Source organism: Caloenas nicobarica, chromosome 4 (genome assembly GCF_036013445.1).
Source record: "Caloenas nicobarica isolate bCalNic1 chromosome 4, bCalNic1.hap1, whole genome shotgun sequence".
Taxonomy (NCBI): Eukaryota; Metazoa; Chordata; class Aves; order Columbiformes; family Columbidae; genus Caloenas; species Caloenas nicobarica.
Genome location: NC_088248.1, coordinates 70828143 through 70845931, shown reverse-complemented (window position 1 = coordinate 70845931; position 17789 = coordinate 70828143).

Sequence of the window (17789 nt, the reverse complement as noted above, 5' to 3'; positions counted from 1 at the left end):
CATTTTATTTTACCTCCAGGGAGATAGCCCCTCTTCAGGTGAGGTTATAACTTGTATTTATCTTTGAGTAGACCAAATGTTGACCATTCATTGTCTTAAAGAGGTCACAGTGACTTTCTGTAAACACTGGGATATCAGGGAATGATTAGGGCAGTTTGAAAGGGGGAGGTTTATCTCAGGTAAAGCAGCGAATGACCTTGCACCTCCCGAAATTCCCTCCCCGGTTTCCTCCCCGTGTGGGATAGTTCCCAATCCTGATATTAAATTGAAATGCAGCATTGTCGTGAACCGTTAAATAATAGATGTTCTTCCTACAAGGGAGATCTGCTTTTTAATGTCACTTGAAACAATCTGTGTGATTAGTCTGAGTTCTGATGCTGAAAAAGTCAGTTTTGTCTAAATAAAATGCTTAGGACTGAGGACTTTTGAGATTGCTGAAGAGCTTTGAAATCTTTGTGTCCTTACTGTGTCACTGTTTCTTTAAGCCCTTTCCCTGAAGACTTCATCAAGGACTCTCACTTCAAAACTGATGACACAATATGGTCCATTAGAGTTAAATTACATATGAAGTAAAAGTCAAATGCTCGGTATTTCACAAATGTTCTGTGCAGCACGACTCTGGCTGCTGTATTTAATGAACACATCAGATCTTTGACTCTGCAGTTTCTTAAACAAGCCAAGCTTTTGTTCTGCTTTGTTTATATTCCATAAATCCATTAAAACTGAGCTATAATGATTATTTTTAAGCTATCTCTCAAATGTTTCTAAGGGACTTCCGTAACATCCAAGAGAGCTGGCTCCTCTCCTTTGGAAATAAGAAACTGCAGTTGCAGTGAGAAACACTATCTGAACAATGTCTTCTTTAAACAGTCCCCAGAAGCACTACTTTGCCAGCTCTAAAGGGAATTTGCATGTGTTTCAGCATCAAAGGTTGATACGATCCTATCACCTAGAGACTGTCATGTTCTCTAAGTGTCCGCATATCAGGAGCCTGATAACATTGTGTGGTTCGCAGCTGCTGCAGAAACTACATATTTTCTGAATTAACCCAGGCTCAGATTTATATAAACTACCCCTGATAACATCTGCCCAGGACCCTCCTTTGAAAATGTGCAGAGATCCTGCCCGAGTGGGCTCGCTTCTGCAAAAATAAAAATCGCATCCAGACACCTCTCTCCCTGGAAAAGCCACGGTTGTTTTCGTGATGCTCACCCCAAGAAACGGTGCAAAAAATGCTCAGCGGCGAAGGTAGAACAATGAAGATGTCAAGCGGCTTCTTGGGAGCGAGCTGCTGTGTCTTGTCATGCTTGGACACGAACGGGGAAAAAAATGTCTTTATTACCCAGAACGGTAACCTTGAAGTGCACTGGCTGCTTGATCCTATAACTTTCCCATTAGAAGAGGGCGCCCGCAATCCTAATGAAGCACAATAAGTAGATTATGAGACTCCTTTTGTTTTGCTAAACAGCAGCCTTTTTCTGCAGGGAATCTCACAAAGGTGTGCGGGGCCCTGGTGCGTGGGGCCGCTGTGACTGATACGCGATTTGTTCGGTTGGGGCCGGGGAGAAGAATTGAAGAAACCAGCACTAATGTGCAGTAGAGCCATGGGGGGTGGGTGCCAGCGCTGCCTAAATTAGACTCATCAGTATAGAGGCTCTGCCCATTGTATCTGGGCTATAAAGCTGTCAGAGAGGAGCCCGTTTCAATGTTCCCTCATTCCTACCCTGGCGCTTCCTCCACTCTCAGCAGAGAGCTAAGCCCTGGGATCTTTTGTTTGCATGAGAAACTACTGGCATTTTACATTTATAAGGACTTTTAAGGCTCTGCTATGAAAAATAACTTCGTCTCGAAAATACAGGGGATTTCGTTGTTGTTGTTGGGTTTCTTTTAATTGCATGCAAACAGGCTAGTTAATTTGTGTGCTCCTCTGAGAAGTTATTTTTGCAGAAAGATCGGTGGTCAGTTAAGATGCAAAGGGGAGCACAGCTTTTTACCAGGCTGCAATCTTTCCACCTTGCATATTCATTTTGATTCCTACAGGAGGAGAGTGCTCCAGGGGGGGAAAAAAAAAAAACAAAAAAACAAAAACCAGGGATGCATTCCTGCTTCTGTGAAGGGGCCTGGTGGAAAGATAAGAGAGAACAGCAAGTGGGTCCACCACCACCAAAACAGGCTTCCTAGCAATGTTCCCGTAACCATTCCTGTGCTGGATGGGTGTGGAGGAGCTATTAGGAGTGGCCAAACCAATTTGCAGGCTGAGAAGATGCAGCGTGCAAAATTGCTTTCTTTTTTTTTTTTCCTGTTGGTTTTAATTAGGCTGCTCAACCTTTGAGAATTGAGATTGTAGAGTTGCAGGTCAAATGAAGACCCTATAGCGTGGCTATGGATGTGAAAGGAGAAAGGCTGCACAGCCAAGCAGAAAGTTTCATCACAGCCTGCTTAGATGTTAGTTGGCCGCTTGTCATCGCTCTGGTCAAACTGGAGATATATGGAGAAGAGTCTCTCCTATTCTACTTTGGCGTCTCCATGTGAATCTGGCAACAGACAGAGAGAAAACATAAATCTTGGTTAAACAAGTCAGAGTAGCAGAGGTTTTTGATCTCTGGGAAGCTCTGCTTTGTGTTACAAATGCAACCCTGGTGCACCTTTGAGGGGACACGGTTGCCCTGGTCTCTGGTCCTACCTGGCCACATGGACAGGCTGAGCACATCTGTGCAAATTGTCATTTCAAGAGTATTGAGTGTCTGGACACAAGGAATATGCAAGGATTTTCTCAAACTAGAATGAAACTTGCATGCATTCAGTTCTTTTGACGGATCTGTAATTATTTGCTAGGGAGTTTCCTTGCCAGTCCTTGGTCTGGAATCGCACCTGAAATACTATTTTCTACTGAACCAAGGCAGCAAAAGGGAGAAGAGGCTATTCAGTTTGTCACTGAGCCATCCTTCTTGAATATGATTACTACGTACTATTTTAATGCTGGTATTAACCCACCATGGATTGAGATCCTGCTACGTGAACTGCTGTACCAGGGCAAATGGACATTGGAAATCTATCTCCTCTTCCAGAAAAGCTGACCCAAGGCACTAGCAACCAAATATGAAGCCACATAAACAACTGTGCCACCCCCCAAGAGCAGAAGTTTTCATATCTAGTCACTTCTAACAACACAGGGAAAGAAGACTCAATTACATGGTCACCTCAGTCAACACTTGAATGAATAATCAATGGCTGGGATCATCTCAGTCAGCTGAAATAAAGTACAGCACAAATGTGGTGGAACTTGTTAAAGTTATACCCAAAATAATGCACAGAGAAAAGGATTTTAGATGTCAGATACTTTGAATCTTCTCTGTACTAAAAAAAAAAAAAAAGCAATCCTTTCATACCTGATCCAAGCAGCTAGTAATGTTTTTTGCCAACACTGAGACATGTTACAAGTGTGTTGTTGTGACCTACCAGTCCTGCATTTATTTGCTGTAGTCTTGGTTTGGACTCAAGCTGTAACGATTGACTGAAAATGCTTTTTTTGATGCATCGTTTCCTTAGACTGTATCAATGAATTTTGGAGGATTTTTTCGAAAAATTTTCTGTTTGATCTCCCAAATCCCTGGTTGGTTTTATTTTCTTCCTCCCACCACTGCCTGCTCCTTGGTCCATGATTCCCAAGGGCTCTGGTAGCTGCCTCCTTCCAGTGCATGGATGAGGATTCTGCTCGCAGCCATGGCAAAGCCTCTGCATCTTGGCAAACGCACCACAGGTCATCATAGCATATGCAACAGTATTTTTAAAACCTGTCTTTCAATGGGATCTAAAAATCCCATTGTAGCCTGATTTTTGAGAAAATGGGAAAAACTTCTGCAACGCTGGCCAGCAGGATGGATGGGAGATGGGTGCCCATATCATCAGTACGAGTGAAGGCACCTGCGCTCCCCTGCTCTCAGGGCTGCACATCCCTCACAAACCACTCCTGAGAGCCCAGCCTGGACACCTCGGAGACAGCAACAGTTGTTGGGAAGCATCTGGGGACGTGTTTATGTAAAACATATCACTGAAAATAAATCTTGCCTTAAAACTGGTTTTATTATTGGCAAGGGGTGGGCCATTGGAAAAGGGACATTAAAAAACAAATCTAAATCAGTATTTTTGGCCAAGGCATAAAACGAATGTCCAAAATAAAGCATAAAACTTGTTAAAAAGCAAAGCTCACTATCAAATTCAATGGCAACAGGAGCAGGCAAAAAATAGGAAAACCTGCTTCAGACACTCTGAATGCAGCTCTTATGAACTAGACCCTTTTCATAGAAGTAATTTTATTTCTTTCCCCCCCTTTTTTTAATGGCTTTGTTTTATGTTTAGCAGCAATCTTGTTTTTAACTCTCTCTGATATTTTTCTATAAATAATAATTGGTTCCTTTGTGGCAGCGTTTCCACATGGGCAGTGGCGGGTAGTACTTCCTTGGAGGTGGCAAGAAAAAAGGGAGTGATTTGTTTCAATGGGTTATTGTTGAGTGAATGCAAATATCTGCAGCCACCGGAGCAAATAGGAGCAGGGGATTAGGCGCAGGAAGCTGGCTGAGTGGCATAGGCCATCTGTCCCCATCCTGAGAAAAGAGGAATCTCGTTTGCAGTGTATGTTAATTAGTTAGCTGATTGGCTCAGCTGTCACCTTTGCAGAGTGAAAGCGCACGGGCACAATTAAATTCATGTCCATATATGTTTATCAAAGCACATGTTTTTAGATGGCCTTGGTTTTTAGGTGTAATTTTGTCTTTTCAGGGAGCTAGAGGATTCTTTGCTATTGTGCCCACAAATAGAGGGGAGGAAAAAAGGAAGAAAGAAAAAAGAAAGAAGAAAGAAACTACCTTAATTAAGACATGATCTGGATTGTTTGCTGAAGCGTCTCTGGCCGCATTCTTTAATGCACTTGAAATTACCCATTTGCATCAATAGGCGTTAGCTGAATTTATTTCCATTCAAATGTATTCCCTTGATGTTTCTACAGAAGGTGGTAGGTTTGGAAATACATGTATGGCAAGTTTGGGCTCCTACTGAGCCCCCATTCAAACACAATGTCAATATCCTACACTTAAAAGGGACCCGTTAGTTAAAGTAAAACACTCCCTGGTTTGGGGTGGGTTTTGTTTTTGTTTTCATTACATTGACATCTCCAAGGCAGCATCGCCAGCAACTTTCCTGGGGAAGAAGTTGTCTGCTTGCAAGCCCCGGGGAGTTATTTCCCATGGTGTCATTTCAATTATTTTTGATTTATTTGTTTACTGTCTTCCAGTCCTTGTCAATGCACAATGGGACACGTCTCCCCCTCCAAGGGCACACGGGCCCCTGCCGGCAGGGATTCGGGATGCTGCAGTGCCATAGGAGCCACGAACATCTGCCCGGCCACTCGCACGCTTCAGGGGCTGATGCAGAGAGGGCAGGCGAGGGGAGAGGGCAGGTCAGGGGCGAGGGATCCTCCCCGGTTGGGGACACCAGCGTTGACCTTCACACACAGGCATGAAAGAGCCGCAGAGGCTCCCGGTCCCAGGCTGGAGGAGCAGCCGGGGAGCTGCTCTCCTGAGGCTGCTCTGCAGCAATGGCAGATTTTTTTTCCTTGCTGGCCTCAGAGGAGAAACCTGTCACACAGCCCACTTGGCTCAGGGAAGTGCTGGGGAGAGGAGCTGCCTTGAAACGCTCCAGCCCAGTGCCATCAGGCTGCGTTCACAGCACCAGCTCCCCAGGGAAAACCCCCTCCTGCCCTTCCCACCCTCTGGCAGGGTCTGGCCACAGCTCCTCAGGCTGCAAAACCAGCCAAGAGGCACATCTTCATGCCCTGGGGAGACGCTGTGCCCCTTGCCTGCCCATGTCTGCCTGCAGGGACTCTCCATAAGCCAACAAGTTGATTTGCAAGGCAAGGGTGGAAAAGAAAATGCCACGAACTCTCTTTATTGGATTAAAAAAACCCCAAAAACCAAAAAACAAAACCAAAAACAAAACCAAAAACATTCAAAGCTCCAAAGGCCGGAAGGAGAGGAGGAGACGTTTATATCCAAAAATTGCAGCTCCTAGTTGTGAGCCATGCAAAAGGAATACACACCTCTGTGCTAGGGGCTTGGGTTCTGCGCAGGGATAATGCACCCTGTGTGCAGGCTGCGGTGAGGAGGAGCAGGGGTATGGGCACATTTGCATGGTGACAGGGCTGCTTCCAGCTGATGGGCCATTTCAAAACCCAGAGTGTTTCAATGCTCATCTCTGCAGGGGTGGGACACCTCCCATGCACACACAAATTCATAAAACATGGAGGAATCTCCAGGAAAACATATGTAATACCTTCTTGTCCTGTTTCACAGGGCTCACACCTTTACCTGTTGAGGGGTTCCTTCCTTCCTTCCCTCCTTGCTTTTCTTCCTTTCCTTTTGTTGACCTGGGACACAGACCCCGAGCCACATGGACCCCCACTGTCCCACTGGAAAGGTGAAACCTGGGCTGGGTGAAACTGTTCCCAGAGATGCTGAATCTTTCCAGAAGAGAGACCTAAGCAATGCCACCAGCATGGCCTTTGATGGGTGACACAGGCTGTCTTGGGAGTATGTTCAGCCCCAGAGAGTAAATTAAACACATACATCTAGTCATATTACTCTTCTATGTTATTCATGGGTCCTGGCCAACTATTATATTTCCTAATACCTTTCATTGGCATCACAGTCTTATAGGTTGTGTGTGTAAATGTATTTCTTCTTCCTTTTCAAGTCAAAACACTAAATCAGCTATATTTATAGAGGATCAACAGATGGCCAGCAAGCTGTGAAAAAAAATTATATTTGTCAGGCTTATAAATCTGAAAGGGGAGTTTAAGCAAAACCCACAGCACTTGATGCAATTAATTTCTGGGATGGTATTTTGCGTCTGCAAAATTATCCCAGGCCTTCAGTGCACAGAGGGTGCAAGGAGTTACAGATGTGCCATAACAGCAGCATTGGAGTGCTCCTGGGGTGTCCTCGCAGCCCCCAAGGGAGGGACGGAGCTGCTGTCCCCACGAAACAGAGGGAGGACTGGGCTGCCTGAGGCTGTGCTGAGGATCCCACATCAAATATGGGAACCGAACAAGGGCCAGAATTTGGGTTCAGTGTGAGATAGGAGACATGGGATAGGCACAGCCCTTTCCATGCACCCTACAGCTGATGTTCATGGCTGGAGTGGTGAATCCATACTGACTCTATGTTATTTCACTCACTGGCTCTTCTGGTTATTAGTGAACATCCCATGCCTTTGCAGGGGCTTCGGGGAAGCCTGGGAGAAACACCAATGAGAGAATAAAGAGAAAAGCTGGCAAGGCTCAGCGGGGCAAAGGCAACCTGTGATCGTGGTCCATTAGCTAGGGAAAGGTAGGAGCCCTGTAGGGGCAATCAGATGAGCTCCCAGCATGGTCCCAGAAATGGCATAACTAATACAAGACCAGTTACTCTTTTTTTGTTTAACAACTTTGCAAAATGTACCCAGATATTCATGTCATGGCACTGCAGTGTTTTCCCTCATGTTGTAGCTAACCCATAACCACCTTTTCTCCCTTCCGCTATTGGAGACACAGGATCTGACTAAACAGGGCTTAAAAAAGCATATTATGTATTAGTGAAGATTGCCAAAAGTCCTAATTAAGACAGGTAAAAGCTGTATATTAACATCAACCGATCAGAGCAACCCCTGGGAGTTTTCCTTCAGTAACACAGCAGGTGTGAAAATATAACTTGTCCCCTCCACGGGAGGCCTCAGGATGCATTAGCTGAAATGTTTTTAAAATACACTTTTCCTTCTAATTTAAACCAGCTTGCTGCATCAAGTTGCTTTGGAGTCATAGTTTTCACAGGCAGAGCGTCCAAGATGCTGTTTTATGAAGGAATTTAATTCACAGCAGAGCGTGAGATGGTGAATGTGTTCGGCTGTCAGAGGCGGCAGAGCACCGCTGTGCCAGGGAGATTATAGAATCATAGACTAGTTTGGGTTGGAAGGGACCTTCCAAGCCCACCCAGTGCCCCCCCTGCCATGAGCAGGGACATCTGCACCAGCTCAGGTTGCTCAGAGCCCCGTCCAGCCCGGCCTGGGATGTCTCCAGGGATGGGGCATCCACCACCTCTCTGGGCAACCTGGGACAGGGTTTCACCACCCTCAGTGTAAAAAATTTCTTACTCATGTCCAGCCTGAATGAGATGTTCTGCACCAGCAAGTGCTGAGCACCCGCTGGTTCTTCCTCACAATAACTCCCATCGAACAGGAAGAATAAGTACATGCAAAAAACCAGCCAGCCCTCCATAGCCATTACTCTTAATTACAGTGTTACTTGATTCAGGATTACCATGAAATTATCCTGATTTGCCCCTGCCTTAGGTAGACGATTATACCAGCACAAATTGAGTGCTAAGTGGGTGTAAATCAACACCAGTCCCTGAGCAGAGATTTCTGACATGACAGCATTTTGCATTCGATTTCTGTAGCAGGAAAGTGGAAAAACAGCTCCTCCCACTCTGAGACCTCTGAGACAGGGAGCAGCCCCTGCTTGCCAGACCATTCCCAGGAGCGAACCTCATGCACCCACACACGACTGTCCTTGCAAGTCCTTGCTACTTCACTTTTTTAATCCTCAGCCCTCACATTTCCAACAGCAAGCAAGAGCTCTGCATCTCCCAGGTCGTTTGTCCCCCGCAGAGACTGGCAATGCTCCTCCGTGTTTCATTTAAGAGCCATCTCGCAACAGCCAGAATTTTCCTCTGAAAAAATAAATAACGGTCCTCTTCCCAACCCTCAGAGAAAAACCCTCCCCAAGACCCAGCGAGAATCAAAGCTGAATTAAACAGGACAGCTTGTTCCTTAAAAAGGACCAGAGAAGTTATTTTGGAAGGCAACTGCTGGAGGTACTGTGAGAACATTGATATCCAAAGCTGTCATAATATTTGACCCTCAGAAAACAGGAATGTCCATCCCCTGGGTAAACTCAGATAATATTAAACGGAGAGAGGGAAAGAAAACACTTGTTGTCTTTTGGAAGACGGACTGCAGCAGCGCTCCTCGGCCAAGCGTGCAGGCAACATGGAGATCAAAAGCTGAGCTTCAAGTGCTTCCAGTCAGGAACCTTTCATCTGCAGCTCTGCAAGTGTTTAGAGATGAAAGTCCTACAGTTTCACTAAGAGTGACGAAAAACATTCCTTAGGTCCTCGCTTGAAAGCGTGGCTGTCTGCAGAACGGATTTATATTTGGGCTTTGTGCTCTTTTTCTTTTTTTTCTTCTTTTTTTTTTTTCCATCCCTAGGATTTAAATCATGCACGTTGGGCCAAATGCAGAGGTAGACCAGCTGCAGGCAAAGGAGATGGTGGTGGGATGCAGGGATTGCTCCAGCAGCTATGGGTTGCAGTCCCAGTTCCTTCAACCAGATCCATGTAGGTAGGGTGGTCTTCTTGCCCCCAAGAGGGTCTTGGATTTAATCTTCTCCCTCCATTGCAGGTCTACGAGACACATGGCTGTCTGCAGGAAAGTAATCCGGGAAGGAGGCAACCAGACTGCGGCCGTCGCGAAAAGCATCGGGTATGCAAGTATTCAGTGAATTCTCGCAAATGACAGCTCTCTTCTCAGAAATCAGGATTACTTAGCACACGCTTCACAAACAGGGAAAAAAAAAAAAAAAAGCGGGGGGGATAAATTCATGGGATAATTCATTCACGATGAATAATTCAACTAGCAGAAGTGACTACTCCAAAGATCGGGTCAAAAGTTGAGTACTTGAATAAATGAATTGCCCTTTCACAAATATAAAAAGCAGAAATCTCAATATTTATCATTTGCAGACACACAAATATTCCAGAACAACATTTTCTAATGAAGTAGGGAGGAGTGTTAATAATAAATTCTATTGATAACGGGAGTTAGAAAAGCAAATAATAACTGACTGGAACATGTTTATATATGAAAAGTGACTTTTCAAACAAACTGTCAACAATGGGCTGCATTATAAGACTATTAGGAAATGGGAACTCTGTAAATAACTTGTCTACCCCAGCAACTACTGAACCTACTGCCAGTAAATAAGCATTACCTTGGAACGTAAACCAAACTGTTTCAAATTTGGAGACATATGGTGAGAGCGCAAGCAGAGAAGCTCAAGATCCACATCTGAGACCAGATCTGCAGCCAATCAAGGCAAAAAGTGGGAACCATCGGAGACCTCTCTTGGTGTCACACCCCTAGAGGAGTTGCATCCACTCCCTGGCTGGGTGTAAGATGGGTTTTGCAGCCACCACTGCCCAGGGATGCTGATGTGCAGCCCCAGCATTGCCCCTGCAGAGCCATAGAATCATACAATCATAGAACTGTTTAGGTTGGAAAAGACCTTTAAGATCATCGATTCCTATCATCAACCTAACACTGCCAAGTCCACCACTAAACCATATCCCCAAGCACTACATCTATGTGTCTTTTAAACACCTCCAGGGATGGTGACTCCACCACTGCCCTGGGCAGCCTATTCCAATGCCTGACAATCCTTTCCATGAAGAAATTTTTCCTAATATCCAATCTGAACCTTCCCTGGTGCAACTTGAGGCCATTTCCTCTCATCCTTTTACTTGCTATTTGGGAGAAGAGACCAACCCCCTCCATGCTACAACCTCCTTTCAGGCAGTTGCAGACAGCGATCAGGTCTCATCTCAGCCTCCTTTTCTCCAGGCTAAATAGCCCCACTTTCCTCAGCCGCTCCTCAAAAGACTTGTGCTCCAGACTCTTCACCAACTTCACCATGTGTGTCCCCACCACAGGGCAATCAGAGACACCTATCTCCAACCCAAACAGGTTGGCCACCACATCCTTTTCACCAGGACCAGCCACATCTAGGCTGCTTCTGGTTGGGGAAAATGCATATGAAACTCTCAGTTGTAAGGTGTCTCCCCGTCCGCTGCCTCTCTGCGGTAAGATGTCCATGGAGGCTCGCTGTGCTTTCTTGGAAAGACGTTGTCCACAGTTCCTCCAGGATTTAATCTCACAGGGGTCCCGACTGGCATTGCTGGATACTGTTGTGACATGAGCAGATGCTGAGGTCCCTCTGCACGCCCTGAAGGAGTCTGTCCTCACAGTGTTTCTTTGTTGGTCCACCTGCTGTGCCACTGTGGCAAACCTGCTCTTCTCCAGTAATTATAGGGGCAGATCAACCTAGAGGTAGGAGCTGATGTGGGCTCATCAATTCATTTCACCCAGGTTACTGCCAGTCATGCTTGCTCATGGCTGTTCTAAGCCATGGCAGGCATTCCTCAGTCCTCTGCCACCTTGCTGGAAGCAGTAACTGAACTTCAGCCAAACCAAGGAGAATTTGATTCAGTGCAGTTTGGACTGATCAAAATTAGGATGCGAGCCCTGCAGGTTAGCTTAACCCACTCCTGAATTTATGCCTCGAGATCACATTTGGAAACACAAAGATGGAGAGTGAAATTCAATTTTTCCTTATGCTGTACACAGTTGTAATGGGCGGAGCTCTCAGCAGGGATCAGTCTCTGCTACATGGGGCACAGGAAAAATGACTTGAGGCACCAACAGCCCAAAAAGGGGGAAGGAGGTTGATGAGGCACAGCTAGCTGGGATTGGAGCTGAGGTGCTGCTTTCTTTTTGCAGTGGGAGTGTGGACTAAAAATGTCCCAAATGCTGTCTTCCTATGACGTCCTTTGCCTGCCCTGAAGAGCAGGCATCTCCTCCAACCACTCATGAAAACCAGCTTGGTGTTACTGAACCACAAAGAACCGCAAACCACCGCCAAATGGTTTGACAATGCAGCCATGATTTAGGGCCCCGAGCAGGACAGAGAAGCAGCTCTGCCTGGGAAGGCTGGTGTGCTGAGCATCACTTGGCTCTGCCGCAAAGCCCTTCCTGCTGTGACGAGCCAAGGGCCATGCAGCAAATAGCGACCAAGGCAGGACTCTCACCCTGCTGCTTCAGAGTCCCCATCGTCTCACAATTGAAGCACAGCTTCTCCATCCAACCACAGACACAGACTGCAAGAAAGTTGGCTTGATTGGATTTTTTAAAATTTTATTTTATATCTGGAGGAGAGAGAGGAAAAAAAAAAAAGACCGTTTTCAACTTGGCAACAGGAATAACAAACACATGAGAACGAGAGCTGACAGCCTTAATTTGTGGTTACATTTCTATAGCTTCATCTCAACAAGGATTCTGGACGCAGAGGAGGCAAATAGTGCTCCTACCCTATAAAAGAGGTACAAGAGGGAAGAATGTGGTCCAGTAATTACAGAAATGGTCTGGAGTCAGAAGGACTCCACTACGAGCAATTAAAAGGAAAATTAACCATAAGAAAACTTTTCTTTCAGTTTTATAGCTAAACCCACAAATAGAATAAATACTGTACAGTCGAACTCCAACAAACAAGCATGCCTGATTTTAATGAGCAAAATGAAGGACTTGTTTTATGGGATATGTAATATAATAGTCCCACGGCAAGGGAGCCTATTTCTCCACTGTTCTGCACTGCATGCAGTCATTCCAAGTGGTGCGAAGTGGGTGTAAAATGCTACTGAAACTGAATTTCTTCCTTGTATTGTCCCATGATTCCACACCCCTTGCATACACATGTGCACCACTGTTCCGCGGGAGAATCAGCAGATTAAAGAAAAAGGACGATTACTGTGATAGGAAAGGAGGGGAGGGAAGTAGAAAGGTTCTGGGCTCATCCCCTTGCCACAAACTTCCTGCATGGTCCTCGTTGAGTCACTTCATTTTGTCAGAAGGTGGGCTGGTCGGGCTCCGGCAGAGGTTCAAATTGCTGGCGAAGGTGGATGCACGGGGCTGGTGGACCACGAAGCACCTGTGCCATAGCTGAGCCACTCATCTTCCCACTTGCTGCCCCTTAAATACCCCTGTGGAGCTGTAACTCTTCTCTCAGGGATGAAATCCCACTCCCTGTCCTCACGGTCACATTGTGGTGCTTACAGCCATCACAGCAGTCAAAGACCCCTACGACAGGGGTGCACCAGAGTTTCTAGCCAAACTTTGTTGGGTTTTGTGGCAAAAGATACTGTTGCCTACGAATAAAGAGGCAAAAAGTGAAAATCTGGCAGCAACAAGGATGCAGACTCAAAATTTCCCTGGGGGAGCTACAGACAGTTGGGTGCCTCCCTGCATGCCAGTAAGGCCCATGGACATCTGTGTTTTCCATGCATGTAGGGGCACACAGCACCATCACACACCACACACCTCATCCGCCCCCTTCACACACACCCCCCACACTCACTGAGATCTCTCTCACACCAGAATCAAGAAAAACTATAATAACTACACATATGTTCCACCACCATTGCTGCCATCCTTTGCCCCACAGACTAATCTGTTCTCACTTGCCCAAACTTACTGAAATAAAAAGGCAACTTGGTGTTTATAAATGCAAAAGAAAAATATATTACTTGTTTGCCAAGGAAAAGGTCTTAAGGCTATATAGCAAAAATTATTTCCAGTTGACTCGTTCCACCCCATCGTTTTCAAAGAACTAATTTGTTGGCTACTTTGTTGCTTTATTCAAATAATTTTTTTTTTATTATTATTATTATTCTCGCTCTCATATTTCATGTCATTCCTCTTGTGGGCAAGAGCAGAGCAGGGGCAATACCAGCATGGAGGAAAAGAGAGGAAGGTCTGACCAGCAGCTGGGTATGAGTGACAGCAGCGTTCTTCAAAGCTGGCTTTCATCTCTCATAGCCCATATGATATGAGACAGTAATTTCACCCAGGGACATGCTCCTCTCCTCCTTCTCCTCTCCTTCTTCTCTTTCTCCTTCCCTTCTCCTTCTCAGTCTCCGTCTCCTTCTTCTCCTTTTCTCTCAATTTTGGGTGTTGCCAGAAGAGTCTGCCCTGTTTGGAGACATATAACCCAACGTTGCACCCCTCAGGGCACAATACATGGTGAAGCTTGCTGTGATGCTCATTAGCATCCTCGATTGCACTTTCCAAGGTGGTGACATCCCACGGCCTCTTACCTGAAAGATGCTCTGCTGGGATGACCCTGTCTTCTGCAAACATCCAGCCAAACTCAATGTGTAAATGCATCGCACCAATAAACCTGCCGGAGCTGCTGCTCCTGAAGAACTTCTCAGTGATACCAAGTAATGATCTCACTAACTGCAACACCCTCCCTACGTCCCTGGGGAGCTTCTTCCTTTAAGTCGGTGAGTGAATCATCTTCACCACCAGGTCTGCTGGAGACTTGGACTGCTGAAGAGGTGGACAGGAGAGAAACATCAATTTGTCATTCACTTCACAGAGCGCGGGGAAAAACTATCTTGATGTAAAGGTTGCAACAGAGGTTTTAAAGGCAGGGCTACCTGCTGCTCATGTCCTGGGCCAACAGAAAGTCCATCTCAGAGGTACCCAGCTGCTCTTCCTCCCTCATCCGTATCACAACAGCATCCAGAAGTCATTCTCACAGGTACCATGGGCTTTTTTTTTTAAAAAACTAACAGCAAGTACACCAGAAATCAAAGATTTTGGAAGATGAAATTCCTTGCAAATTCAGAGTGATCTGAGCTAATAATTTCAGCCTGGGGGCAGGGGACAGTGAGGGGAAGAAAAGAAAGAGAAAAGAGTGGGAGGGGAATTCTGAAAAAATTTCGAAACACATTGTTTCAACATCTTCTAAACAAAATGGGTTGGTTTTTTTCTGAAATGGCAAAATGTTTCATTTCAACATTTTCACATTCGTGTCTCAAAACAGCCTTTTTGTTTTACAAATGAATATAAATTAAAAGAAAACAAGGTTAGATGAAAAGGTTAATAAATGCAATAAAACATTTTGGGTTTGGACTGAAGAAACTATTCAGGGCTGACCCTACAAGAATTTTTTCCCCAGTTTGCAAAGAAAATGCAAATAATTTGTTTTGGTTTGGCCTGAAGCAATTTATTTATCATTCTTGGAACCTGAAATGCCATTGTTTACCTAGATCAACTCATCAGCTCCCTGGCACCCTTTTCTTGGGGGAATTGGGAAGATCAAGGGGATGAAGAGAGACCACATTGATTTGGCTATGAGGAGGGTTGCTGTGGGGTCTGGGCTTTTTGATCCAAGTGGTTAGATTCTGTGGCACCCACAGCACCTTCAGGATGTGAACCAGATGTGGGGAGAGGTGAGATCTCTTATCAGACCAAAATAAAAGATCTAATAAAAGACATTATTGGCACACACAAGACTTACCTTGCCTGGAGGATAAGGCATGATCACTGCCAAAGCACAGCTCTCCCCTGAAGGGCACTGTAGCATCCTGACCGATAGATTTTAGGAGTTTCAGGAAAAAAAAAAAAAAAAGTCAGGAGGGCCAGCTTTCATGGCTTGCTCTGTTTTTGGGAAAACACACAGCAAAAACCATTCCTGTCCATGTGTGACAGATGTCAGGCGGGCACAGGGACGATGCGGAGGCCCCAGAAATGGGACTGGCCCCAGGTCGTACTCCTTGCTGTGCCATGCCAGAGGCTCCTGCATACATGCTATTCATTTCGGTTGTGTAATGCTGAGCCGCAAGACCTCATCAGCTGCTACTCATTACACAGGCACAGCCCTTCTTGAATAGTAACTATAGCAGAAAATAGATCTCGGGATGTAAAAAACTGACATCTTGAATTCATAAGCCAAGCGACAGCATTCTTGTTTAGAGTCTGAGGGTGGCCTGTTCTGAACTTGCCTTTTTTATACCAGATGAGTCTAACTTCAGAGCCAGGATGACTCCAGTAAGTATCATTACCCTAAAGCAAAGAACATGACTCAAGTCTAGCAACACTAGAGTCACTACAAAGTGCCCAAGCAGGGGACATAAGTCTGATCCTGCCATCCTTCCAGACCCATCAACTCTCTGATGATCTCCTGGGTCCCAACAACAGCAACGACAAAGGCTGCGATTCTGAGTTGCAGTCAGACTTTTCTCGCATGTGATTTCCGAACTGGGGAAGTGCCTTGGAAAAGCACAGCCGGTAGAAAGAGACAGAAAATAAACCAAGAAACCACCCTCCTCCACCTACACCACTACCAAACCAGTTCTACTTCCGCAGCTCTGGGAGCAGGAAGGACTTGTCCCACGACGTGCTCCCCTCCCTGTTAACACCAGGCTCAAGGAAGGCAAGGACTGAAGTGGTCCTCACCCAAAGAGCAGGCCTAGAGACACAAGGCCTTTTGAAGCTCTAGCATCTCTTGGTGAGGCTGTGACAAAACACCAGCCCCACCACAGAAGTTGCCTCTTCCTTGCCACTTTGCCTTAACTTGGATGAAGGAAATAATTTCTCTGCAGGTAGATGCCCAGCCAGAGTTTTCAGAGTGTACTTGGCATACAGAAAGAAAGGCTTCAGGAATCAACACCCATTGCTTCTTTCGCCCAGAGCCATGGAAAGGAGAGGGACAAGATAAACTACTTTAATTAAGCTGTGGAAGGGCTAGGGGAAGGACTCATTGACCTTTCAAGGTCCTTTACAACCCTAAGTTTTTATTATTTTACGTACCTGTTTCGTTAAAACGTGGGTTTGGGGAGATAGGGATTTTGCACCCAGGTAGGACACCTAGCCTCCCCTTGCCCTTGCAAAACCAGGCAAGCACAGATTGACAGAGCCATTCATGGTAATGAGATACTAAGATAAAGGTGGTGGGAACACTGAAGTATCTGGCTGGCCAGCAGGTATGGACAACTTGCAGGAGTAACCTAAGATGGCATTAATGCATCTCAAGTACAACTCATCACTGTTCCTAACCTGTCCATAGCCAATCTTCATCAGTGTATCCACTGAAAACAGCAAGGTCTTCTCCTGCAGCTCCTTTGGCAGCTTCTTATGCTCTCTCTGCACAGTGTGAGCATCACCCCTCCGCAGCTTCTTTCTGAGGCAGCCAGCAGTGCAAGTCCCTTTCTTACCTACTCAGTGGGAGGGAAGAAATCAAATATAGAAGATAAAAACATACCCTATGCAGCAGCCTGGCTTAAGCATGCTGTCACCAGGTTCTGTCTATTTATTCCTTGTCAGCTCTTTCTACTTGCTCCATCTTTCCTCATATATTTCAAATCTGCATCTAATTCAAGTATTACATTTATTTATTTTCTTAATACTTTTATTCCCCTGAACCATGTTTTTATGGTGGGTAGCTGCCGTTGCAAGCACAGTGCTGAAATAAGGCACTTATTGGCTGCAGCTCCAGGGATTTTAACCGGATATCTGCCTTTGTTTAAATTAAGTAAATCAGGATGTTTCCTAAACACCATAAGGACAGAAGTTTAGACTTCTACTGAATCAACTTTTTGACCTAAAGCCAGCAATGTTTCAGTCAAGGATATTCTCTGGATGTATCCAAGGAGTCTGAAAATCCCCTTTGTCAAGTGCCGGCAGCTCTGCAACTCACCCTATTGGAAACACCATTCCTGCTCCCCTTGTAGGGGATGTCTATTCCTATAAAGTAACTAACTGAAGACAAACATGTAGTCACTCAAAATTGAGTGAAATACATCCCAAACTTCAAATGCATTTTTTGATACAAGTGTATATACTTATAGGCATACTTGTCCATACTGCCTGATGAAAATAAACCTGCAGCCGTGATGGGATACAGCTTTAGACGTTGCTATAGACAGAGCTTTGACAGGGTGGTCGACAGAGACATGAACTGATGGATGTTGTGTTCCTGAGTACCTTTCCCTACAGGAATGTTTTTCCTTCAGTTTTGATAAAGTGAGGAGTTTCTCAAGTGCTCAAAGCCAGACATAATAGTGAACTTGAAGCAAAACAGGGAT